Here is a 27,987-nt window from a genome sequence, read left to right on the forward strand (position 1 = left end):
TGTGGCGCAAATGTCACTTACCATTTATCAGGCCAAGCCTGAATGTCGTGAGGATGGTGGAAAGGAGAGTGAGGTCGCATTTCAAGAGGATGACCCACAAGACCTTAACCCCCAACACAGGTCCTGTGAAGACCTGAGTGAGGAGATGTATACAGTATTAGAAGAGTGTGCTGCACCATAGCATCAGTGACACTAAACCTGACTTCGTGACGCAATTTGCTGCATAGAATTTTGTGGCCATTTTGTTTATAGTACAGACTTCAAAGCTATTTAATGTTGAAAGACCTTTCCTGTAAGAGTCAGTTAGAGCTTTAACATTGAGTGTGAATTTGGTTCAGTTCGTAGCTCTTTTGCCTCTGAGTCAAAGCATTGTGGCTTCAAGACCCACTCCAGTATTTGAACACATGATAGATCTTACGAATTTGCACTTCCACTGGGGAGCTTCAGGTGCTGGAAATGTATCTCGGAAAGTCGAGTGAGTGGTAAATGTGACCGGCAGGATTTTCTGTCCATTAAAATTAAGCTCCATATCACAAGCACAAATGTTCAATATGTTAATTAAGCTGATTCTCCAAAGCTGTACTGAAGGAGCACAGCGTGGAACTGTCATTTTTCAGATCAGTCCTTAAACCAAGGCCCTGTATGCCCGTTGCAATGGTTCAAGTGAATATTAAAGATCTCATGGTACTATTTGGAAATAATTTGGGGTTTTATAAATAATGGCATAGAGTACAAGAGCAAAGAAATAATGATAAATTTGTACAAGGCAATAGTTAAGGCACAGTTAGAGTGCAGTATGCAGATTTTGGCATTCTTATTACAGAAAGGACATTAAAGCTTTGGAGCATGTACAGTGTAGGTTCACCAAGATGATGCCAGGGATGATAATCTATAGGCATGAGGAGAGACCTGAGATACTGGAACTATTCGCATTGGAGGAGAGAAGGCTGAGAGAATTTAGCCGAGGCTTTTAAAATGATAGAAGATTCTGATCAGGTGAATAGGAAAAGACTATTTCATCTGGCTATGGAGTCAGTGATGAGAAGTCATCAATTTAAGATTGTCACTAAGAAAGTGAGGAGAGTGGTTCGGAGAAATTTCGTTGCACAGTGAATTTTTAGAACGTGAGATGCTTTGCCAGTGGTTGAGGCAGAGATCATTGTATCATTTAAGGTCAAATTGGATAAATATTTGAAACAGATAACGATACGGGGCTGTTGGAGAATTTTCCTCCGTGGCTACCGTCAACAAAGGGTTGTTAGTCCGTTGACAATAACTCCGCTCATGATTCACGCACGAGTGTTTTTTATAAATAACAAGCTTTATTACATTAACTAATAACAGTATTAGATTTTATATTACTACAGTGTTATATTAAATGACAAGATGACATACAAATAATACAACCTGGTTCTCAGGCCTGGAGTGATCACTTTCAGCTCTAGGCTGCCTGCATGTCTGTGGCCTTCTGACGGACCCTGAGAGCACTCCGACCCCCCAAGGTGTTTCCAAGGTGTGGAACCAGAATGATACCCGGACTTCAAGGGTTAAGTTACGAGGAGAGATTACACAAATTAGGGTTGTATTCCTTGGAATTTACAAGGATAAGGGGTGCTCTGATTGAAGTTTTCAGGATATTAAGGGGAACAGATAGGGTAGATAGAGAGAAATTATTTCCGCTGGTTGGGGAGTCTAGGACTAGGGGGCAGAGTCTAAAAATTAGAGCCAGACCTTTCAGGAGTGAAATTAGGAAACACTGCTACACACAAAGGGTGGTAGAAGTTTGGAACTCTCTTCCGCAAACGGCAATTGATGCTAGATCAACTGTTAATTTTAAATCTGAGATTGGTAGATTTTTGTTAACCAAAGATATTGGGGGATATGGGCCAAAGGCGGGTATATGGAGATGGATCGCAGATCAGCCATGATCTCATTGAATGGTGGAACAGGCTCAAGGGGCTGAATGGCCTACTTCTGCTGCTATGTTCCTATGAGCGACCAGCTCCAGCCCTCCAGGCCATCTCTTCTTCTTAGACAGTCCCTCGGAACCGAGGATGACTTGCTTCCGCTTTAAAAATGAGTTCTCAGGTGACTGATGAGTCCAATGCGGGACCAACAGTCTCTGACACAGGTGGGGCAGACGGTGGTTGAAGGGGCGGGTGGGTGGTGTGCTTGGGTTGACGTGCACTCCTTGCGCTGCCTGCGCTTGGCTTCCGCTTGCTCCCGGCGAAGAGAGTTGAGGTGTTAGGCGCTTCTCCTCCACTTTGTGCGGTCTTGGGCCAGGGATTCCCAGGTGTCGGTGGGGATGTTGCACGTTTTCAAGGAGGCTTTAAGGGTATCCTTGAAGCATTTCTTCTGCCCACCTGGGGCTCTCTTGCCGTGCCGGAGCTCAGAGTAGAGCACTTGTTTTGGGAGTCTCGTATCAGGCATGCGGACAATGTGACCCGTCCATTGGAGCTGATTGAGCGTGGTCAAAGCTTCGATGCTGGAGATAGAAACATAGAAGATAGGAGCAGGAGTAGGCCATTCGGCCCTTCGAGCCTGTTCCGCCATTTAATGAGATCATGGCTGATCATCCAAATTCAGTACCCTGTCCCTGCTTTCTCCCCATATCCCTTGATCCCTTTAGCCTTAAGAAATATATCTAACTCCTACTTGAATATCTATCTATATATATATATATAAAAGAGTTTGTCTCTGTGTCTGTTTGTCTGTCTTTCTGTTTGTCTGTCTCTTAGTCTGTCTCTCCGGCTATACAATCAAAAGTTATAGAGCGTACCTACACATATGTTATATCAAAAGAAAGCTTATCATTAGGGGAGTCTAATAGGCGTATTTACTTTTTGGTCAGACAAAAATTGATCCAACAGTATACAAAAAAGGTTCAAAAAATGGCAAAATTCCGCTCATTAGCGTTGAGTGACGTGATGGTTGACCAACCGTACAGGGGATTAACCTGATGGTTGACCAATCGGTGCATCACGGGGGGGGGGGGGTTCATTGTGTGTGTGGGCGGGCCGAATCCTTCTGAGCTGAGGTGAGTGGCCGCCATCTTGATTTCTATATATTGATTTATTTTTCCCACTTTCCGTGTGTTTATTTATCCCACTTTCTGTGTGTGTGTAGGGGAAATTGTTTTTAAAAAAAGTAAATTAATTCGTAAATATTTTTTCTAAGCTCATCAATTTTCCTACCTTTCACCCTTTTTTTTTCTCTTGACTCACTGCCTCCGCCGGGCGCCGCAACCTTGGAGGGTTGCCCCACCTGCAGGCCTCGAAGCCTCGGCGCCTCCTCGCCAGCCACGCCCGAGCTAGGCACCACCCGGCCCGCCCCGCGATCGCCGCCATCTTGGTGAAGGCTGGCAGCGGGGGGGCTGAGCCGAGCGTAGCCATCGCCGCCATCTTAGTAAAGACTGGCGGGGCGGGACCTGAGCTAAGGTGGGTCCGGCCGGGCCTCACGCGCTAGACCGCGCACCGGCCGGCCCTGAGGCGCTGATCCGCACACGGCGGCTTTGGCTTACCGCCTCCAGGCTCTGAGGAAAGGCAGAGAGAGAGGGGGAGGGAGGGACAGAGAGGAAATCAGGGAGAGACAGGGGAGGGAGAGGAGGGGGGGGGGAGGGAGAGGAGAGGGGGGAGGGAGAGGAGAGGGGGAGGGAGTGAGAGGAGAGGAGGGGGGAGGGAGGGAGAGGAGAGGGGGAGGGAGGGAGAGGGGGAGGGAGAGGGGGAGGGAGGGAGGGGGAGAGAGGGGGAGAGGAGAGGGGCAGGGAGGGTGAGGAGAGGGGCAGGGAGGGAGAGGGGAGGGAGGGAGAGAGAGTAAAGCAGGGAGAGACGGGGAGGGAGAGAGAGAGGGTGGGGGAGGGAAAGAGTGAGCAGGTGGGAGAGGGAGGGACAGCTCGCCGCCTTCCTTCCTTCCTTCGCAGGGGTCCATCGGGCCAGGCCTGAGGCGCTCCTTCCTCCCCTCTCCAGGCTAATACCAAACTAAATCCAGCAGTCTCTCTCTCTCTCTTTCCCCCCCCCCGCCTCTCTCTTCTCCCCCCAGTCTCTCTCTCTCTCTCTCTCTCTCTCTCCCCCCCGTCTCTCTCTTCTCCCCCCCCGTCTCTCTCTTCTCCCCGCCCCCGTCTCGCTCTTCTCGCCCCCGTCTCTCTCTTCTCCCCCCAGTCTCTCTCTTCTCCCCCCAGTCTCTCTCTCTCTTCCAACAACAACATGCCCTCAAAAAACCCTCGGCACCGCCGGGCACTCCAGCTACTATTTAATAAGTTGGCCTCAACTGCCTTCTGTGGTAGAGAATTCCACAGGTTCACCACTCTCTGGGTGAAGAAATTCCTCCTCATCTCAGTCCTAAATGACTTAACCCTTATCCTTAGACTGTGACCCCTGGTTCTGGACTCCCCCGCCATCGGGAACATCCTTCCTGCATCTAGTCTGTCTAGTCCTGTTAGAATTTTATAAGTTTCAATGAGATCCCCTCTCATTCTTCTAAACTACAGCGAATATAAGCCTAATCAACTCAATCTCTCTTCATACGTCATTCCAGCCATCCCAGGTATCAGTCTGGTGAATCTTCGCTGCACTCCCTCCATGGCAAGAACATCCTTCCTCAGATAAGGCAACGAAAACTGCATACAATACTCAAGGTGTGGTCTCACCAAGGTCCTGTGCAACTGCAGCAAGACATCCTTGCTCCTGTATTCAAATCCTCTCGCTATGAAGGCCAACATACCATTTGCCTTCTTAACCGCCTGCCGCACCTGCATGCTTACCTTCAGCGACTGGTGCACAAGGACACCCAGGCCTCGTTGCACTTCCCCTTTTCCCAACCTATTGCCTTACAGATAATAATCTGTCTTCCTGTTTTTGCCACCTCAAATTTATCCACATTATACTGCATCTGCCCAATCGCCCAACCTGTCCAAATCATACTGGAGTTTCTCTGCATCCTCCTCACAGCACACATGCCCACCCAGCTTTGTGTCGTCTGCAAACTTGGAGATATTACACCTAGTTCCCTCGTCTAGATCAGTAATATATATTGTGAATAGCTGTGGTCCTAGCACCGATCCCTGCGGTACCCCACAAGTCACTGCCTGCCACTTGGAAAAAGACCCGTTTATTCCAACTCTTTGCTTCCTGTCTGCCAACCAGCTCTCTATCCAAGTCAGTACCTTGCCCCCAATCCCGTGTGCTTTAACCTTACACGCTAATCTCTTATACGGGACCTTATCGAAAGCCTTCTGAAAGTCCAAATACACCACATCCACTGGTTCTCCCTTATCTATTCTACCAGTTACATCCTCAAAAAATTCCAGTAGATTAGTCAAGCATGATTTACGTTTTGTAAATCCATGTTGATTTTGTCCGATCCTGTCACCGTTTTACAAGTGCTCTGCTATTATATCTTTTATAATGGACTCTAGCATTTTCCCCACTACCGATGTCAGGCTCACCGGTCTATAATTCCCCGTTTTCTCTCTACCACCTTTTTTAAATAGTGCAGTTACATTAGCTATCCTCCAATCCATGGGAACTGTGCCAGAGCCGATAGAATTTTGGAAGATGACCAGCAATGCATCTACTATTTCTAGGGCCACTTCCTTAAGTACCCTAGGATGTAGATTATCAGGCCCTGGGGATTTATCGGCCATCAATCCCGTCAATTTCCCTAACATCATTTCCCTACAAATACTGATTTCATTCAATTCCTCCCTCTCATTAGACCCTATGTTCCCCGAAATCTCTGGAAGGTTATTTGTGTCCTCCTTTGTGAAGACAGAACCAAAGCATGTATTTAATTGGTCAGCCATTTCTTTGTTCCCCATTATAAATTCCCCTGATTCTGACTGCAAGGGACCTACGCTTGACTTCACCAATCTTTTTCTCTTCACATATCTATAGAAGCTTTTACAGTCAGTTTTTATGTTCCCTGAAAGCTTACTCTCATATTCTATTTCCCCCCCTCTTAATTAATCCCTTTGTCCTCCTTTGCTAAATCCTAAACTGCTTCCAATCCTCAGTTTTGCTGCTTTTTCTGGCCAATTTATATGTCCTCCCCTTGGATCTTATGCTATCCCTAATTTCCCTTGTTAGCCACGGTTGAGTCACCTTTTTTGTTTTGTTTTTATGCCAAACTGGGATGAACAAATTCTGTAGTTCATCCATGCGATCTTGAAATGTTTGCCATTGCCTATCCACTGTCAACCCTTTAAGTAACGTTCCGCAATCCATCCTAGCCAACTCGCGCCTCATACCATCGTAGTTTCCATTATTTAAATTCAGGACCCTAGTCTCTGAGTCAACTACTTCACTCTCCATCTTAATGAAGAATTTGATCATATTATGATCGCTCCGCCCCAAGGGGCCTCGCACAACAAGATTGCTAATTAATCCTTTCTCATTACATAATACCCAGTCTAAGATGGCCTGATCTCTAGTTGGTTCCTTGACATATTGGTCCAGGAAACCATCCCGTATACATTCTAAAAATTCCTCCTCCACAGTATTGTTACTAATTTGGTTAGCCCAATCTATATGTGGATTAAAGTCACCCATGATAACTGCCGTGCCCTTATTGCACGCGTCTCTAATTTCCCGTTTAATGCCATCCCCAACCTCAGCATTACTGTTTGGGGGTCTGTATACAACTCCCACTAACGTTTTCTGCCCCATGGCATTTCTCAGCTCTACCCATACAGATTCCACATCATCAGAGCTAATATCTTTCCTTACTATTGTGTTAATCTCTTTAACCAGCAATGCTACCCCACCTCCGTTTCCTTTTTGCCTGTCATTCCTGAATTTTGAATACCCCTGGATGTTGAATTACCAGCCTTGGTCACCCTGGAGCCATGTCTCCGTAATTCCAATTACATCATATCTGTTTACATCTATTTGCGCAGCTGATTCATCCACCTTATTACGAATGCTCCTCGCATTAAGACACAAAGCCTTCAGGCTTGATTTTTTAACACTCTTAGTCCTTTTAGAATTATTATTTACTGTAGCCCTGTTTGATTTACACCCTTGATTTCTCTGCCTTCCACTTTTGCTTTTCTCCTTCCTGTCTTTTGTTTCCATCCTTGCTTCCCTTTCCTCTGTCTCCCTGCACAGGTTCCCAACCCCCTGGCATTTTAGTTTAAACCTTCCCCAACAGCACTACTTCCCCCTTGGACATCGGTCCCGGTCCCGCCCAGGTGTAAACCGTCCAGTTTGTACTGGTCCCACCTCCCCCAGAACCGGTTCCAATGTCTCAGGAATTTGAATCCCTCCCCCTTGCACCATTCCTCTAGCCATGTATTCATCTAAAATATTTCTACTCTGACTAGCACATGGCACTGGTAGCAATCCTGAGATTACTACCTTTGAGGTCCTATTTTTTAATTTACCTCCTAACTGCCTATATTCAGCTTTTAGGACCTCATTCCATTTTTTACCTATATCGTTGGTACCTATATGCACCACGACAACTGGTTGTTCACCCTCCCCCGAGGATGTTGGCCTGAGCAAGAACACTGACGTTGGTGCACCTATCCTGCCAATGGATTTGCAGGATCTTGCGGAGGCAACGTTGGTGGTACCTCGCCAGTGCTTTGAGGTGCCTGCTGTACATGGTCCATGTCTCTGAGGCATACAGCAGAGCGGGTATCACTGTTGCTCTGTAGACCATGAGCTTAGTGCCGGGTTTGAGGCCCTGGTCTTCAAACACTCTCTTCCTCAGGCTGCACTGGCACACTGAAGGCGGTGTTGGACTTCGTCATCGACATCTGCCCTTGTTGACAGTAGGCTCCCGAGGTATGGAAAGTGGTCCACGTTGTCCAAGACCTTGTCGTGGATTTTGATAATTGCGGGGTAGTACTGTGTGGCGGGGGCAGGTTGGTAGAGGACCTTTGCCTTATGGATGTTTAGTGTAAGGTCCATGCTCTCATATGCTTCGGTGTAGGTGTTGACGATGGTTTGGAGTTCGACCTCTGAATGAACGCAGACGCAAGCGTCGTCTGCATACTGTAATTTGACGACAGAGGATGGGACGACCTTGGATCTGACTGGAGGCGACGGAGGTTGAACAGTTTCCCATTTGTTCTGTAAATTAGCTTCACTCCAGTGGGGAGCTTCCTGAGGGTGAGATGGAGCATTGCAGCAAGAAAGATCAAGAAGAGCGTTGGTGCGACGACACAGCCTTGCTTGACCCTGGTTCGTACGTGAATTGGGTCTGTGGTGGAACCGTTGGTCAGGATCACGGCTTGCATGTCGTCGTGAAGCAGGCGGAGGATGGTGACAAACTTTTGAGGGCAGCAGAATTTGAGGAGGACACGCCATAATCCCTCACAGTTGACAGTGTCGAAGGCCTTTGTGAGATCAAAGAAGGCCATGTACAGCGGTTGGTGCTGTTCCCTGAATTTTTCTTGTAATTGATATGCAGTGAAGATCATGTCCTTAGTGGGTGGAATCCACATTGCGACTCTGGGAGGAGCTCTTCGGCCACTGGGAGAAGGCGACTGAGGAGGATTCTTGCAATGACTTTCCCTGTGGCAGACAGCAGGGAAACTCCTCTGTAATTACCGCAATCGGACTTGTCACCTTTCTTGAAGATGGTCACAGTTACGGCATCTCTGAAATCCCCTGGCATGCTCTCCTCCTTCCAGATAAGAGAAATGAGTTCATGAATTCGTGCCAATAGTGCTTCTCCGCTATGCTTTCGTGCCTCGGCGGGGATTCCATCTGCTCCTGAGGCCTTGTTGTTCTTCAGTTGTCGGATGGCCTTTTCAACCTCATGCTGGGCTGGGGTTGTGCTGAGATGGTGGCGGGTAGCATGCTGTGGGATGGAGTTGAGGACACTCGCATCGAAGACAGAGTCGCGTTTAAGGAGATCTTCGAAGTGCTCCTTCCAGCGGGCACTGACTGCCTCTCTGTCCTTGATGAGTACCTCTCCTTTCTTGGCCCGCAGTGGGGTAGGGCCTTGGGTGCTTGGGCTATAGATGGTATTGACTGCGCTAAAGAATCCACGCACGTCGTGGTTGTCGGCTAGCTGCTGGGTCTCCTGCGCTTTCTCCACCCACCATCGAACAGGCTCGAGGGGCTGAATGGTCTACTTCAGCTCCTATGTTCGTATGAGTGAACAGCTCCAGCCCTCCAGGCCATCTGCATGGCTGCTGACCACCCCGAGAATGCTCTGCCTTAAAGGGGATACAGGTTCTATTCTTTATACTATAATACAATCTTGGCCTGTGGCAACGTAATACATAGGCAGTATTTTTAGGTGTTTACTCTGCTTATAATGTTTTTGGCCTTTGCCTCTGTTCGAAAAACTTTTATAATAACACAGTAAATGTGTACGCCAATCTTTCTTTCTTTTACTGTGGTTCTGTGGTGTCTTGGCAACTATTCTGTTATCAGGGTATGAGCCTTTTTCTCGACCTGGGTGTTTATGAACCTGTCCTTTTCTTTCCAAACTGTCTGTTCTAACAGGGGCTATGTGAGTGAGTGAGGCAGTGGGATTAGTTTTGGATTGCTCTAGCTCATAGCTGATACAGACACGGTGGGTTAAAGCAACTTTCAACTTCTTGCTTAAAATGTTTGCGGCGATATAACAGTTACTGCAACAATGCCATTCTATCTTGAGATTTTCTTTTAATCTGATGGCAAATGCTTATAACACCTCTTCAAAAACCAGAAGACGTCACAGTGTCCTAACAAATATTAAAATCTATGGAAAAAGTGTGTTAAAAAGAGTAGGTAACTGATTAAAAGCAATCATTGTCTTTTTCTGCCTTTATTGCTGCTATCCAGAGTTTCTGCTGATTGTTAAAAAGATGTGCTGCCATTAATGAAAACAAAACATTTGCTTGTTAAACCCTATTAAAGCCATTTTAATGGTCTAACATAAGTAAATGATGCGGTTTCCTACTGGGGAAACATATACAAACGGGGAGTTTTACGCTCACATACAAAGCTGAAGTTACTGTAGCAACCAAACTGTAAGAACACTGGGATCAGTAAATCAATAAACGTTATACGTTCACATTGAGGGAAGTATGAGATGCTGACGTTTGGCTCGCTTGTAAGATCTTACATCAATCAGTCCAAATTATATCAACATTTACAATGCCAACATGTAAACTGCTGAGTTAATGAGTTAACACCTTCTTGATCAAAATGATCAAACAGGAAATCAGACCATCGAACCATGAACTAATGTTTCTTTATTAAGAGACTTAAACAGTAAGACTACTCAAAGTATCTGGGTTGCTGTTATTATTTAATGGAATTAATAAATGAGGTTACAAAGACAGTTCGAGTGTATCACAGGAACTGCATTAGGTTAGTTTAGGTTAGGCTTTGTGTATACCTGACCAGTTAACAGCTTTGAATACCTATTCTACAACAACAGCTTGCAATTATACAGCGCCTTGATGTGGAAAAGCGTATTAAAGTGTAATTAGTTAATCTTATTGCTGATAAGCTTGTAGCTTTAGCACTGATTTATGGATCTTATACAGCCTTATTCTTCCGAATCGGTATGACTGGGTTGGTGGTCTCACTCTATCTGGGATGCTCGGGTCTACCTACCTCCAGGATGTCAGCATGATGAATCTCTCAGTTATTGTAAAGCCTTCTTCCGATGTATTCTCTCTTGGTAGCACTAACCTTGCTTCTACTCTCAGAAACACAACTTTTACTTACAAGTGATATACTGAATTATCTGTCCAGCTCTGGCTTTATTAACTGCTTTGTTAACCTGTCCTGCCACCTTCAAAGATTTGTGCCCCCCCCCCCCGCAACCACCCCTCGGTCTCTCTGTTCTTGCAGCCCCTTTAAGATTGTACCATTTAGCATGTATTGTCTCTGCTCATTCTTCCTAGCAAAATATATCACTTCTCAGTTTTCTGCATTGAATTTCATCTGCCATGTGTCTGCCCATTCCACCAGCCTGTCTATTTCCTCTTGAAATCTATTACGATTTTCCTCACTGTTTAGTACACTTCCAAGTTTCATGTCATCTGAAAATTTCAAAATTGTGCCCTGTACCCCCAAGTCCAAGTAATTAATGTATATCAAAAACAGCAGTGATCCTAGTATTGAACCCTGGGGAACTCCACTGTATGCCTCCCTCCAGTCCGAAAAACAGTCATTCACCACAGCTCTGTTTTCTTAGCCAATTTTGTATCCATGCTGCTACTGCCCCTTTTATCCCATGGGCTTCAGTTTTGCCAACAAGCCTAATATATGCCCATATACACAACATCAACTGCACTGCCCTCATCCACCCTTTCTGTTACCTGATCAAAAACTCAAAAAAAAATTAAATCATACACATACACACTTAAATAATTAAATCATATATATACTTCAGCAATCACCAGCAGTAGATGTAACTACAAATTTAACACATTGCTGATTTACCCAGGACACAGGATATCATAAGAAGCAGAATTTTTAAAAAATTCATTCTCGGCATATGGGTGTTGCTGGTAAGGCCAGCATTTATTGCCCATCCTTAATTGTCCTTGAGAGGGTGGTGGCGAGTCTTCTTGAACTGCTGCAGTGCATGTGGTGAAGGGACTCCCACAACTCTGTTTGGTAGGGAGTTTCAATGGGGAACTTGGAAGTGATGGGCTGCGATTTGGCTAGCGCTCAGAGGGCGTGTTTGGAGGCGGGTCAGGTGGTAAAATCGCGAATATTGACAGCGGGTTCCGATCCCGCCTCCGTGCAGCTTTCCCAAAGACAGCCTCCCAGACTCCCGATTGGTCCCGCCACCAATCGGCGGGATAGGCCCTGAAGGCAGTTAACTGCTTCTTAACTGCCATTTTAACAGTGGTTTTAGATTTTGCCACTTTTTCTGCGTGTTCCATGCCGTTCTCAAACCACGCCAGCTGATTGTGCCGGGTTCACAAGTGGCTGCCTTCTTCACAGCTGCAGCTCCACCATAAAAACGGACTCTCGACAAGGCTCAGTTGCAGGTGGCAGAACTTTGCTTTTTCAGGTCTTGGAAAACCTTTTGCAGGTCTACTGATCTTGGAAGTGGTGAAGCTGAGATCCATCTCCACTGTGACCTCCTGGGAAAACCCTCTCCCCACACTGACTGAGCGCTTCCTCAACGGAGATATCTACCAGCAGCATCGGAACCATTTATTTCCTTTCATCCTGGTGCTCAGACTTGGAGGAAAAGCAGCTGCGGCAGCAGCAGAACCAGGCACAACAGCAGCACCAACAGCAGGAGCGCCAACCTCCTGCTCAGCCAACTGATGCTGCACAGGGCAGAAGGCATCAGCGCAGGGCTGCACGTCGCCGCAGGAGATACCCCCAACACAGGGTTTACAGGCCGAGGATGACCTTCCTCAACATGACTGAGCAGCAGTGCCAAAGACTTTCGCGAGAGGTAGTCGGTGACATCTGCGCAATGCTGCACCAACACCTGGAGCCCAGAGGAGCGGGTGGACACCCCTTACCAGTGGCTGACAAAGTCACCACCGCCCTCAATTTTTTTGCTTCAGGGTCCTTCCAGGGCTCATCAGCAGACGTCAGCGGCATCTCCCAGTTGGCCGCACACACTTGCATCATGCAGGTAACCGATGCCCTCTTTGCAAAGGCGCACAATTACACCCACTTCTCCTCGGATGAAGCAAGTGTAACCGTGTGTGCGGTTGGCTTTGCAACCATGGCAGGCTTGCCAAGGGTGCAGGGCGTCATAGACTGCACACATGTGGCCCTTAGGGCACCCCATCATAACCCAGCTGTTCTTGTCAACCGCAAGCGCTTCCACTCCCTTAACGTGCAGCTGGTGTGTAACCACAGGAAGGACATTTTGCATATTTGCGCAAAGTACCTTGGCAGTTGTCATGACTCGTTCATCCTGCGGCAGTCTAATGTGTCTCCGCTCTTCAATCCGCCAACACAACTTTCCGGATGGCTACTTGGAGACAAGGGCTATCCCCTGAAGACGTGGTTGATGACGCCGTTGAGGAGGCCATTGAACGAAGCTGAGGAGTGCTACAATGCCAGCCACATTTCGACCAGATCCATCATTGAGCATACCATCGGCTTGCTGAAGATGCAATTCAGATGCCTTGACAGATTAGGTGAAGCCCTACAGTACTCAGCAGCCAGGATCTTCAGAATTATCGTGGAATGCTGTGCACCACACAACATCGCAAAGCATCGTGGCTTGCAGCTACCTGAGGAACAAGTGGCTCAGCGCATAGCCTCCTCAGATGAGGAGGAGGAGGAATAAGACCTTGCGGAGGCGGATGAGCCAGCTGCAGCAGCATGCGAGCACATTGCTGCCCGGGATGCAAGGGATGCACTAATCTTTGCCAGATTCGCTTAGGTAGACGAATCAAACACATGTGGCTGGCACCTTCTTATCACACCATAGACAATGGACAAGAACCTGTGGGTTCCTATCACGCTGACCACCATCATTACAAATGCAAGTCGCCCTGAGCCCTCAATGTGCAATTTCCATTTCCTAGATCGCATAGGCCAGAACTTCAACTGTTTGCCATCACTTCTGCTTAATCAATGCACAAAAGGATGACAATGGCAAAAATTAAAGACAACAGAACAGAACACCCAAGTGACTACCCTTGTGACTAATTGTGCTTTATCTTCCCTTTTAAGTGTGCTTCTACGTGGTGCTTCCCCTGTGGCTTCAGCAGATGTGGAGGCACCTTGCTCACATTCATGCTGGTCCTGCTTCGACACCTTTGGCGAGCGTCCTCTGGGTTTGCAAGCCTGTGAGGGCTCGGCAACAGTTTGCTCCTCCTGCGTCTGTGCAGGGGCTGAGACACCCATCTGAGTTGGGTGAGGACTCTGGTGGGGCTCTGACCGAGGGCTACTCAGTGGCTTGGGAGTGTGAGCGCTTGGAGAGGAGCCCCCACTTCCTTGTTGCCTGCCACCAACATCCCTCTCACGGGTCAGCTCCACTTCAGTGCTAGCAAGTGGCTTGACAGCACCTTGCTGCACATCAGGCGGGCCATGAGGACCTGTATCTGCACTGGCGGTCCTACTCAAAAGGAATTCCATGAAGTTCTGGTCTCTCTGCTCAATAGATGCCCATCGCTCCTCCAGAGATGTCAGTCTATTCTGAACATTCACCATGTTTTCCAGCCTCTGGCAACTTATTTCCTCCATGGCCATAGCCATCCTTTCCAGAGAGGTAGCCATCCTTTCCAGAGAGGTAGCCATCCTTACCACTGAGGTAGCCATCCTTTCCACAGAGGTTGCCATCCTTTCTGTGGTGGTGCGTTCATGCGCCATTGCCTCCACAAAGGCACTGCTCATGTTAGAGATGGACTCCTCCATCCTCTCCACACTCGCAGTAACCCTGGAGAAAAAACCTGCCAGAGACAGGTGGAGAGAAATCTAGAATGCTAAAGAGAAAAGACAAGGAAGCAGTGCAGGAAAGTGATTGGGGTAAGGATAACCTGATTGTGTCAGGAAGGGACAGAGCGTACAAACAAATAAGATCTGGGTAAGAGAAATGGTAATAGGACAAATAGGCCCGTAGTACAAAAAAGGTAAGGATGTCTAAAAATGTTAAAAAGACAAATCTAAAGGCATTGTATCTGAATGCACGAAGCATTTGTAATAAGGTAGACAAATTAATAGCGCAAATAGATGTAAACGGATACAATATAATTGCAATTATGGAGACATGGCTGCCGGGTGACCAAGGCTGGGAGCTGAATATCCAAGGATAGTCGATATTTAGGAAGGACAGGCAAAAAGGAAAAGGAGGTGGGGTGGCGTTGTTAGTAAAAGATGAAATCAGAGCAATAGTGAGAAAGGATATTGGCTCAGAAAATCAGGATGTAGAATCAGCCTGGGTGGAGCTAAGAAGCACCAAGGGGGAGAAAACATAGGTGGGAGTTGTCTCTAGGCCTCCAAACAGTAGTGGTAATGTAGAGGACGGCATCAAATAGGAAATTAGAGATGCATGTAACAAGGGTACTACAGTAATCATGGGAGACTTTAATCTACATATAGACTGGCCAAACCAGATTAGCAATAATATTGTGGAGGATGAATTCCTGGAGTGTGTACGAGATGGTTTTTTAGACCAGTATGTTGAGGAGCCAACTAGGGAACAGGCTATCCTAGATTAGGTATTGTGCAAGAGAAGGGGTTAATTAATAATCTTGTTGTGCAGGGTCCTTTAGGAAAGAGTGACCATAACATGATAGAATTCTTCATTAAGATGGAAAGTGAAGAAGTCCAATCTGAAACTAGGGTCCTAAATCTAAACTACGATGGTATGAGGAGTGAGTTGGTTATGATAGATTGGGGAGCTTCATTAAAAGGCATGACGGTGGATAGGCAATGGCTAACATTTAAGGAACGAATGTATGAATTGCAACAGTTATACATTCCTTTCTGGGGCAAAAACACAAAAGGAAAAGCGGCCCAACCATGGCTAACAAAAGAAATTAAGGATAGTATTAGATCCAAAGAGGAGTCATATAAAGTTGCCAGAAAAAGTAGCAAGCCTGAGGATTAGGAGCAGTTTAGAATTCAGCAAAAAAGGACCGAGAGATTGATTAAGAGGGGAAAAATAGAGTATGAGGGTAAACTTGCAAGGAACATAAAAGCAGACTGTAAAAGCTTCTACAAGTATGTAAAAAGAAAAAGATTAGTGAAGACAAATGTAGGACCCTTACAGTCAGAAACGGGAGAATTTATAATGGGGAACAAGGAAATGGCAGAGCAATTAAACAAATACTTTGGTTCTGTTTTCACAGAAGAGGACACAAATAACTTCCCAGAAATGCTAGGGAACCAAGGGTCTAGTGAGAAGGAGGAATTAAAGGAAATTAGTATTAGTAAAAAAATAGTGCTAGAGAAATTAATGGGACCGAAAGCCGATAAATCCCCAGGGCCTAATAACCTGCATCCCAGTGTACTGAAAAGGAAGCCATGGAAATAGTGGATGCATTGGTTGTCATCTTCCAAAATTCTATAGATTATGGAACAGTTCCTGCAGATTGGAGGGTGGCAAATGTAACCCCACTATTTAAAAAAGGAGGGAGAGAGAAAACAGGGAACTACAGACCGGTTAGCCCAACATCAGTAGTAGGGAAAATGCTAGAGTCTATTATAAAGGATGTGATAACAGGACACTTAGAAAATATCAACGGGATTAGACAAAGTCAACATGGATTTATGAAAGGGAAATCGTGTTTGACAAACCTACTGGAGTTTTTTGAGGATGTAACTGGTAGAATAGATAAGGGAGAACCAGTGGATGTGGTGTATTTGGATTTTCAGAAGGCCTTTGATAAAGTCCCACATAAGAGGTTAGTGTGCAAAATTAAAGCACATAGGATTGGGGGTAATATACTGGCATGGATTGAAAATTGGTTAACAGACAGGAAACAGAGAGTAGGAATAATGGGTCTTTTTCGGGGTGGCAGACGGTGACTAGTGGGGTACCGCAGTGATCAGTGCTTGGGTCCCAGCTATTCACAATATATATCAATGATTTGGATGAGGGAACCAAATGTAATATTTCCAAGTTTGCTGATGACACGGAACTAGGTGGGGTTGTGAGGAGGATGCAAAGAGGCTTCAAGGCGATTTAGACAAGTTGAGTGATTGGGCAAATACATGGCAGATGCAGTATAACGTGGATAAATGTGAAGTTATCCACTTCGGTAGAAAAAACAGAAAGGCAGAGTATTATTTAAATGGTGATAGATTGGGAAATGTTGATGTACAAAGGGACCTGGCTGTTCTTGTACACCAGTCACTAAAAGCAAACATGTAGGTGCAGCAAGCAGTTAGGAAGGCAAAATGGTATGTTGGCCTTCATTGTAAGAGGATTTGAGAACAGGAGCAAGGATGTCATACTACAGTTATACAGGGCATGGTGAGACCACACCTGGAGTGCTGTGTGCAGTTTTGGTCTCCTTACCTAAGAAAGGATATACTTGCCATAGAGGGAGTACAGCAAAGGTTCACCAGACTGATTCCTGGGATGGCAGGACTGTCGTTAGAGGAGTGATTGGGTCGACTAGGCCTGTATTCACTAGAGCTTAGAAGAATGAGAGGGGATCTCAGTGAAACGTATAAATTTCTGATAGGGCTAGACAGACTGGATGCAGGGAGGATGTTTCCCCTGGCTGGGGGGGTGCAGAACGAGGAGTCACAGTCTCAGGATACGGGGTAGGACATTTAGGACTGAGATGAGGAGAAATTTCTTCACTCAGAGGGTGGTGAACCTGTGGAAGGCTGTGGTGGCCAAGACACTGAATATATTTAAGAATGAGATAGATAGATTTCTTGACACAAAAGGCATCGAGGGGTATGGGGAGAGAGGGGGAATATGGTATTGAGATAGAGGATCAGCCATGATCATACTGAATGGCGGAGCAGGCTCAAAGGGTCGAATGGCCTACTCCTGCTCCCATTTTTTATGTTTCTATGTTCTAGACTCCTGCACTTGATCCTGGAGTTCCAGTACCGCTCTCTTTCTCGATGGACCTGGAGGCACAGGGTCCACATGCAGCTGAGCAGAGCTGGGAGCGCCCTGCAGCCTCCGACGAGGACTCTCCACTGCTGTCCCTGTCTCCACTATCTGCTGATGCTCACTTGTGAGTTGTGATACACCAGGTGAAAACACTACTCTATGTCGCGAAGGTCCCACTGAGGTGTGCGTATCTACGCTGGTGCTGGGTGCGCTTAATTCTTCTGACGCTGTGCCCTCAGAGGTTGCAGGTTCCTCTGAGGAGTCTTCCGGCTCAGCCTCTTCCTCCTGGACAGTGGGGAGGGGGACTGTTGATGGTCTTGTGGGGGAGTAAAGGCATGAGCTAGTCATGTGATATAAACGTAGCATGCACATGGAATTATGCAGATGATCTGTATGAGCATCAGATGCCATTATCAGTCACTTATGCAATGTAAATGAGAGAGATGCAAATCTATTCTGTCACTAGATTGCGCTGCTGCGCCCATCTGACCGTACCCCACTTCCAGACCTTCATCGCCTCCAATGATTTCCAGTGCCTCCTCCTCAGCGTTGGCGAGATGGGCTATAGAAGGTGGCCCTCCTCCTGTCTTAGCCATCTCCCTCTTATTGTGGGCTCTCTTTTCCTGCAATGAGGGACACAAGTGGAGTTTGAATGAGAATGTTGGAGTGAGTGTAGAGAATCCATAGCATAGATGCTTAGAAGGAGACAAAGATGGAGTGAGGTGCCAATACCAAGGGCCCTCCCTGTGTGTTGTTAGTTGTCATTGCATAACAGTGAGAACGAGTGTGAGGGCAGCATAGTCGAATAGTGAAGTGATTGTGTACATAGAGAGAGAGGGATGGTTAAGGGTGCAAGGGATGTAAGGGTAAAGTGGGATGTGCAGGAGTAGGTTGACAATGCAGAGTGCTGGTGATGAGAGGAGATGGATGGGGAGCAGATTGAGGTCAAGTGTGATGTTATACTCACTTTTCCTGAGCAGACCAGGTCATTGAACCTTTTTCTGCACTCCACCCAGGTTCGAATGCACATGAATCTGGAGCTCACCTCCTGAGCAATTTACAGCCAGACTGCTTTGGTTTGCTGTGGTGGCTTCTTCCGCCCAGAGGATGGGAAGAGTACCTGCTTGCGCCCTCTGACTCCCTCCACAAGAGCATGGAGGGAGTCCTCATCAAATCGGGGAGAGGCCTTGGCCCTGGAGGTAGTCATGGGGAGGGAGTCATCATCAAATCGGGGAGAGGCCTCGGCCCTTGAGGTAGTCATGGGGAGGGAGTGATCCTCAAATCGGGGAGAGGCCTCGGCCCTTGAGGTAGTCATGGGGAGGGAGTCATCATCAAATCGGGGAGAGGCCTTGGCCCTTGAGGTAGTCATGGGGAGGGAGTCATCATCAAATCGGGGAGAGGCCTCGGCCCTTGAGGTAGTCATGGGGAGGGAGTGATCCTCAAATCGGGGATGTAGTGTATGTAACCTGTACCACCTTAAGAGACTACCTTAAGGTGATGGACTACTTTCTGATGGCTCCTGTATATTGTAGTACCGGTGGTGACCACACCGGTATATAAACCCTGTGGAGCAAATTGTATTTCAGTTCAGCCCTGACCCTCAGTTACTAAAGACCTGTTAAAGTATTCTGTTGTCTGTGTCCAGTTATTACATTTGAAAGCACAGACTCAACAGTGGCGACGAGTCTGATCGTACCTAGCGGCAGTTTTGCATCCAAGGAAGCTTCGTCCTCAGAACGGGCGTCGAAAAGGGGCATCCGCCCTCATCATCCTGCTGAGCACTGCATCGCACGGGAGGCCATCGGGAACCCGGTTTGGTTTGCTGGCCATGAAGCCCACCATCAGCAACAGGCAGTGATCATCCCTTCTACGACAGCGGCGGGTAAGCCCGATCGAGCGGCACGGAGGGGAAGTCGGCTGAGTTGTCAGTGGGAGAAGGGGAGGGAAAATGAAGAAAAGGGCGGAGAACACGACCGCAGTTGGTGTCAGGGGCCGGACTGCAATCGGGGCAGAGACGCGCAGCAGACAGAAAAGCGTTGATGTCCACGAGGACCGCGGGAGCGGCGGGGAACAAGAGCAGCAGCGTCGGGGGAAATAAAGGACCGCTGGGAGGCGAGAACGGCAACAGCGCGGTAATCGCCATTTTAGTCGGCGGGGGAAGAAGACAAGCGCGGGAAAAGCCGCCAAGCGCGGGAAGCCGCCATTTTGAAAAATAAAATAAAATAAAGGAAACTCCAAGGATGCCAAAAATGGGTAACATCACTGCTTTTGATAGCGATGTAGAAGATTGGGCCACTTATGTGGAACGCGTTGAAGTTTACTGTACAGCGAATGAGGTACCGGCGGATAAGAAAGCACTAACCCTATTAAACTCGATGGGTGCGAAGACGTACGGGTTATTAAGGCACCTTGTAACACCAGATAAACCGGTAGGAAAGAGTTTCGCGGATATTGTTACTATCCTGCAAGAGCATTTCAACCCCACGCTGCTGCTGATAGCGGAACGATTTAAATTTTACAAAAGAATTCAGCTCAAAGAGGAAAGCAACACTGAATTCTTAATCGAACTGCGCAAGTTATCAAAGTACTGTCAGTTCGGTACAGGAGTAGCAGACGCTCTGAGAGATAAGTTCGTGTGTGGGCTACTAAAGGAAGGAACCCAAAAGCGACTGCTAGAGGAAAAGGATCTTACGCTGGACAAAGCTTTCAGCATTGCAGCATCGCACGAGGCAGCAGCACGAGGCACTGCAGAAATGCAGCAAAGGCCATCGGAATTCAGCACCAATGAAATGGCATTGGGCGCAGTAAAGTGCTATCGTTGCGGAAGGACAACGCATGATCAGAACCAGTGCTGGTTCAAAGATAAAGAATGCAGGCAATGTGGCAAACTTGGCCACATAGCGAGAGTATGCCGGTCAGGAAAGAAGACCAGCAACAAAAAGTCGCCGCAGGAGAAGTACAAGAAAGTACACAAGGTGACAGAGAACAGTTCGGATGAACAGAAGACGGATTCAGACTGCAGCAGTAAGGAACTGGGTTGTCTAAAAATACATAATGTGGGTAACACAGCAGACCACCAAACTATCTGGGTCATGCTTCGGATAGCAGGAGTCCAAGTGAAGATGGAATTGGACACTGGATCGGCATTAACGGTCATGAATAAGCAAGATTACAAAAGGTTATTCTCACACATTCCCCCGAGGGATACGGAGATTGTATTGAAAACATACACGGGGCAAAGAGTATACCCCATCGGAAAGATAAAGGTAAAGGTGGTCTACAATGGTAAAGAAAGTCAGGGAATGGACTTGTATGTGTTACCTGAGGGAGGTCCGCCACTACTGGGACGGGAATGGATCCGGAGAATAAATATGGACTGGCATTCCTTACAAGCACTAACTGTAGATTCCTGTAAAGAGGATGACGTCAAACCTGAACAACTGTCCAAAATATTGGACGATGCTAAGGAGGTGTTCCAACAGGGACTGGGAACACTGAAAGGAATTACGGCAAACATCAAGGTTGAAGAACATGCAAACCCAAAATTTTTCAAAGCCAGACTGGTACCTTATGCGATACGACCTGCTGTGGAAGCAGAGCTGGAAGGGCTAGAACGTTCAGGAGTACTGTCAAAGGTGGACTGGAGCGAATGGGCCACACCCATTGTTCCCGTCATGAAGCGTTCATTGAGCAACAAGCCGGGGGAACCTGGGAAGGTTCGCATCTGTGGCGATTTTAAGATCACTGTTAATCCGGTTCTTCACACGGTGCAATATCCGCTTCCGCGGATTGAAGATATCTTCACTTCGCTGTCTGGCGGGAAACACTTCACCAAGATAGACCTGGCGCAGGCGTACCCACAGATGGAGGTTGATGAAGCGTCACGCCAGTATCTCACGATCAACACACATAAGGGCTTATATCGGTATAATAGACTGGTTTTTGGAGTGGCATCGGCTCCAGCGATTTGGCAAAGGGCCATGGAGCAGGTATTACAGGGAATTCCAGGCACACACTGCTACCTGGACGACATTCTGATTACAGGAGATGATGATAAGGAACACCTCGCGAATTTGGAGCAGGTGCTCACCAGATTGAAAGAATATGGACTCAGAGTTAATCGCCAGAAATGTGAGTTCTTTCAGAAGCGAATCTCGTACTGCGGTCACATCATTGACCAGGAGGGGCTTCATAAGTCACCTGACAAGATCGAAGCTGTTGTGAAAGCTCCCGCTCCGGAAAATGTATCCCAGTTGAGGTCGTTCCTTGGGTTGATTAACTATTACCACAAGTTTCTTCCAAATTTATCCACGGTGTTACACCCGCTGAACACTCTTTTGCAAATGGGAGTACCATGGAAGTGGAGCGAGGACTGTAAGCGGGCTTTTCAAAAAAGCAAGGCACTGATCACCCCTAAGGAAGTGTTGGCTCACTTTAACCCAACGCTGCCTATTCGTTTAGCTTGTGATGCTTCTCCATATGGTATCGGGGCAGTGCTCTCACATAAGTTGCCAAATGGCTTGGAAAGGCCAGTCGCGTTCGCATCCAGATCATTGACCTCCGCAGAGCGCAATTATGCTCAGATAGATAGGGAGGCTCTCAGCCTCGTGTGGGGAGTTAAGAAATTTAACCATTACCTGTAAGGCCAAAGGTTTACGCTACTGACAGATCACCAGCTGTTGGTTTCCATTTTTAACCCTAAGAAGGGTGTTTCGGTTATGACGGCGCAGAGGCTTCAGAGATGGTCCCTTTTCCTAGGGGCACATCAATATGATATCGAATTCAAAGGTACAAAGCAACATGGTAATGCTGATGGGCTGTCGCGCCTGCCACTACCTACAGCGGAAGAGGCACCGGCAGTTGACCCTGTCGAGATATTTCACTCGACCATCATCGAATGCTTACCAGTCACCAATGCGAGTATTGAGAGAGAGACCCGAAATGACCCGACACTGTCTTGGGTCTACGATTTGACAGTGAAGGGATGGCCAGCACATGGCGAACCACTGTTACCTGCATTCTCAGCCAGACGAGAACAGCTGTCCGTCTGTCAAGGAACATTGATGTATGGAACAAGGGTGATTATTCCTCCTAAATTAAGGGAGAGAGTTCTGAAGGAACTGCATGAAGGTCATCTGGGGGGAGTCAAGATGAAAGGCCTTGCTAGGGCTTATGTGTGGTGGCCAGGTATCGACAAACAAATAGAGGATCTGACTAAAAGCTGCTCAGGGTGCCAAAAAGTTCAAAACGCACCTCCAATTGCACCGCTGCATCCGTGGGAATGGCCTTCAACCCCATGGCAACGTGTGCATATCGACTTTGCAGGTCCATTCATGGATTCCATGTTTTTGATAGCGGTAGACGCACATTCTAAATGACCAGAAGTGATTAAGATGTCGACCACTACCTCTGAAAAGACGATCGCAGTTCTAAGAACCATATTTGCAAGGAATGGGTTGCCGGAACAAATATGTTCAGACAACGGACCACAGTTCGTGTCAGAAGAATTCTAGAAATTCATGAAAAAGAATGGGGTGAAACACTATACATCTGCCCCATATCATCCGGCTACCAATGGGTTGGCCGAGAGATTTGTACAAACGTTCAAAAAGGCGATAAAGGCCATGAGCAAAGACCATATTCCACTACAACACAAGGTGGACAATTTCCTGATGGCATATCGAAACGCCACGCATGCAGTGACAAATCAAAGCCCTGCCATAATGTTCTATAACAGGAGGTTGCGGTCCCGGTTGGATTTGTTAAAACCCAATGTGCGTAGGGAAGTCGAAAACAAACAATTCCAGCACGTAAATAACAAGGCCACTCGGAGTTTCGAAATAGGACAACCAGTGTTGGCCAGGGACTATAGGAATGATAAATGGCAATCCGGAACAATTCGTGCCCGACAAGGACCCTTGATGTACACGGTAGACGTTGGTGAGAACGTAATACGACGTCATGCTGACCAACTTGTGGAATCGAGAACAAGGGTCGACCCCATGTCTACGGCAGAGACACCAGTTAAAGAAGCTATTGAGCCTGTAGCATCTACCTCAGACTCGAATGTACATGATGATGTTCAATCCATAAGAGATCAAATGGATGAGTCACCTCAGCAACGAGAACCAGAGACCCCTGAAAGGCGTTATCCGGCCCGGATCAGGAGGCCTCCTCAGAGACTGAATCTTTGAACAGTTTTGTATGAAAGTTGTATATATGTTATCCATGTTATGTTTAAATTGGGGTGTACACTGTTAAGCTAAAAAGGGAGGAATTGTAGTGTATGTAACCTGTACCACCTTAAGAGACTACCTTAAGGTGATGGACTACTTTCTGATGGCTCCTGTATATTGTAGTACCGGTGGTGACCACACCGGTATATAAACCCTGTGGAGCAAATTGTATTTCAGTTAAGCCCTGACCCTCAGTTACTAAAGACCTGTTTAAGTATTCTGTTGTCTGTGTCCAGTTATTACATTTGAAAGCACAGACTCAACAGGGGAGAGGCCTCGGCCCTGGCGGTAGTCATGGGGAGGGAGTGATCCTCAAATCGGGGAGAGGCCTCGGCCCTGGAGGTAGTGATGGGGAGGGAGTGATCCTCAAATCGGGGAGAGGCTTCGGCCCTTGAGGTAGTCATGGGGAGGGAGTGATCCTCAAATCGGGGAGAGGCCTCGGCCCTTGAGGTAGTCATGGGGAGGGAGTCATCCTCAAATCGAGGAGAGGCCTCGGCCCTTGAGGTAGTCATGGGGAGGGAGTGATCCTCAAATCGGGGAGAGGCCTCGGCCCTTGAAGTAGTCATGGGGAGGGAGTGATCCTCAAATCGGGGAGAGGCTTCAGCCCTGGAGGTAGTCATGGGGAGGGAGTGATCCTCAAATCGGGGAGAGGCCTCGGCCCTGGAGGTAGTCATGGGGAGGGAGTGATCATCAAATCGGGGAGAGGCCTCGACCCTTGAGGTAGTCATGGGGAGGGAGTGATCCTCAAATCGGGGAGAGGCCTCGGCCCTGGAGGTAGTCATGGGGAGGGAGTGATCCTCAAATCGGGGAGAGGCCTCGGCCCTGGAGGTAGTCATGGGGAGGGAGTGATCCTCAAATCGAGGAGAGGCCTCGACCCTTGAGGTAGTCATGGGGAGGGAGTGATCCTCAAATCGGGGAGAGGCCTCGGCCCTTGAGGTGGTCATGGCAGCAGTTGTCAGAAGGAAATCCAGCAGCAAATAATGAGAATGAACCGAGGCTGCTCGGGTCCTTCAGTGCAGTTGGCTCACAGACGTCAGCAGAGGCGAGTTACAGACTCAAAACACTAATTGGCCAGGGGAACGGTCACGCAGGGACTCAATTGCCCAATTAGGGCAAAATCGCAAATTTTTTCCAGTTGAAAGCGGCGGCGGGACTGGGACCCGCCAACCACCTGACCCGCACCCAACCCGCCACCAAATGGGGAAATCGTGGCCATGGTGTTCCCATGCACCTGTTGCCCTTGTCCTTCGAGGAGGAGGTCTGGGTTTGGGACCAGTTGCCGAAGAAGCTTTGGTGACTTTCTGCAGTGCATCCTGTAGCTAGTACGCACTGCAGACACCGTACACCGGTGGTGGAGGAAGTGGATGTTTAAGCTAGTGACTGCTGTGATGCTGTTGAGCTTCTTGCATGTTGTTGGAGCTACACTCATCCAGTTAAGTGGCGAATATTCCATCACACTCCTGACTTGTACCTAGTAAGTGGTGGAGAGGCTTTGAGGAATCCGGAGGTGAGACACTCGTCGCAGAATTCCCAGCCTCTGACCTGCTCTAGGAGCCACGGACGGAATTTATGTAGCTGGTCCAGTTAATTTTGTGGTCAATGGCGACCCCCCCAGGATGTTGATGGTGGGTGATTTGGTGATGGTAATGCCATTGGATGTCAAGAGGAGGTGGTTAAGCTCTCTCTTGTTGAATATGGTTATGGCCTGGCACTTTTTCTGATCCTGGATGTGGTCCAGATCGTGTTGCATGGGGGCACGGACTGCTCCATTATCATAGAAGTTGCGAATGGAGCTGAACACTGCTTAGCAAAAACGCTATAGCACACCTAAATAAAAGGAGGTAATGATATGAATTTGCAATCCTGGTACAAGAATTTAGGAATGTGCTCCCCCCAATTTTCAGGCCATTAATAAATGTACAATTTGTGGAGCATGCTCCCACATTCCTATATGCAGTTCTAGCAAGTGAAAAGTGTGAATTTCCAGCATTTTTCCCACTAATTCATCAAAATGCAAATAGTTTGCGATGCTGCCAACAAATCATACACATCAGTGCTCGGTTTTCAGAGAAGAAGCACGACAGTTTAACTTTGAGACTCCATGGAGATATGGTCTATGGAATGCAACCATGCCTGATGACATCTCGCACTTCAGCAGAGAACAGATAGAATAAGGCATGCAGGCAAACCAGGGTGTTCATTGTGCAGTCATTTGAGGTGCTTGGTGCAGCCAGGGAAGCTAAACAGTATGTCCTAGAGAAGCTTGGCAGAATCCTAACTGGAACATATATTGCCACGGATAGACAATCCCCATGATCAGAAGCTGAGCAATCAGTTCTAGCAGGAAGACAGCAGTACTAGGAGCTGATTGACCACTTCTGCCATATACTCCCTTAGAAGTATTATCAGTCGGGATCTGATTATTGCTGCAAAGCATACTGAAGAGCTATAGAGGATGCAGAATCCCTGCTATCTCTAGCTGCATCTAACGCTGATGAACCTGCGTTGCTGCCAGGGTTGTCATTATTTTATTTATTCTCAGGATGTAGGGGACGCTGACAAGGCTACATTTACTGCTCGTCTCTAATTGCCCTGTGAAGATGGTGGTGGTGTGGTGATGGTGGTCCCACAATAGCATTAGTTTTGGAATTGCAGGACACTGAACCAGCAACAATGAAAGAACGGCAATATATGCCCAAGTCAGTGACTTGGCGATTAGAGAAAATTTCAACTCTTCAACCTTGAAAGGAAGTAGAATCATAGATTAGTACAGCTCAGAAGGAGGCTATTCGGCCCATCAAGTCTATGCCGTCTCTTTCGAAGAGCAATCCAGTTAGTCCCACTCCCCCGCTCTTTCCCCATAGCCCTGCAATGTTTTTCTCATTCAAGTATTTCTCCAATTCCCCTTTGAAGGCTACTATTGAATCTGTATCCACCGCCCTATCAGGCAGTGCATTCCAAATCCTAACCACTCATTGTGTAAAAAGGTTTTTCCTCTCGTCGCCTCTGATTCTTTTGCCAATCACCTTAAATCTGTGCCCTCTGGTTATCGACCCTTCAGCCATTGGAAACAGTTTTCTTTATTTACTCTTTCTAAACCCTTCATGATTTTAAACACCTCTATCAAATCTCTTAGCCTTCTCTGCTCTAAGGAGAACAACCCCAGCTTCTCCAATCTATCCACGTAACTGTAATCCCTCATCCCTGGAACCATTCGAGTAAATCTCTTCTGCACCCGCTCCAAAGCCTTCACGACCTTCCTAGTGTGGTGCCCAGAATTGGACACAATCTCCCAGCTGGGGCTGAACTAGTGTTTTCTAAAGGTTTAGCACAACGTCTTGGCTTTTGAACTCTATGCCTCTATTTATAAAGCCGAGGATCCCATATGCTTTATTAACTTCTTTGTTAACCTGACATGAATGAGTGGAACCTTAGAGGTATATAAGCTATTGCAAAGTGGAATACAAAAGCTTAATCCTGACAAGTATTTCAAGTTAAACCATGACTGCAGGAGAAGAGAACACAGGTACAAACTACAAACTGATGAAAGGAAAGTTCAGGACTGATGTCAGGAAGTGATCAATACCTGGAATGCTTTCCAGGTAGGATAGTGGAAAGCTTCTGGTGTAGGAACGGAGGTTCCTAACTGAATAATTCAGCTCAACTCGATGGATTAAAAGACTGGAATTTAATAACAACGAAGTTTGCTGGATGTTACAAGGAAGAAATCAAAACACGTTCGCTCAAGATGCCAGGTAGTCGAAGACTGCTGGAAAGTTCTCTAAGCTGACGTCATGACGTCCCCACGTTCTTCGCGCCACTGGCGGTCACGTGATCGGCGTCATGACGTCACCACGCAGGATAAAGGCAAACACACACTGTAAAGGTAACAATCAGTTTAAAGGTGCAGTCCCCGGCTGCACTATAATACAATTAAGGGGATTATACTAAAGTACACTGAGTCTCTTGTGGCTCCTCCACAGGCGCCCCCCCAGAATCCCTGTTAATGGCCAGTGTCAAACGAACAGGGGGCTTGATGGTTCTCTCCGAGCGTCGACGACCCTCAGGCGGCGGAAGTGGAACGTCAGGAGAAAGCATGGAGCCTGGCTGTGGTTGTTGCAGCGTGTCAGGTGCGGCGAACGCAGTGTCTGACTGCGAAAACGACGGTGAGGCATCTGTAGGCGGTTCAACGGCTGGCTGTTGTAATGATGAATCGGCGTGCAACGGCGGTCGTCCTCGGCGAGGTGGCTGGGCAGGCACTATTGTTTCAGTGCGATCAAGGTGAGCGGCCTTC

The sequence above is a fragment of the Somniosus microcephalus genome, chromosome 14 (genome assembly GCF_052327205.1).
Source record: "Somniosus microcephalus isolate GS21.2 chromosome 14, FLI_Smic_1.0, whole genome shotgun sequence".
Classification (NCBI taxonomy): domain Eukaryota; kingdom Metazoa; phylum Chordata; class Chondrichthyes; order Squaliformes; family Somniosidae; genus Somniosus; species Somniosus microcephalus.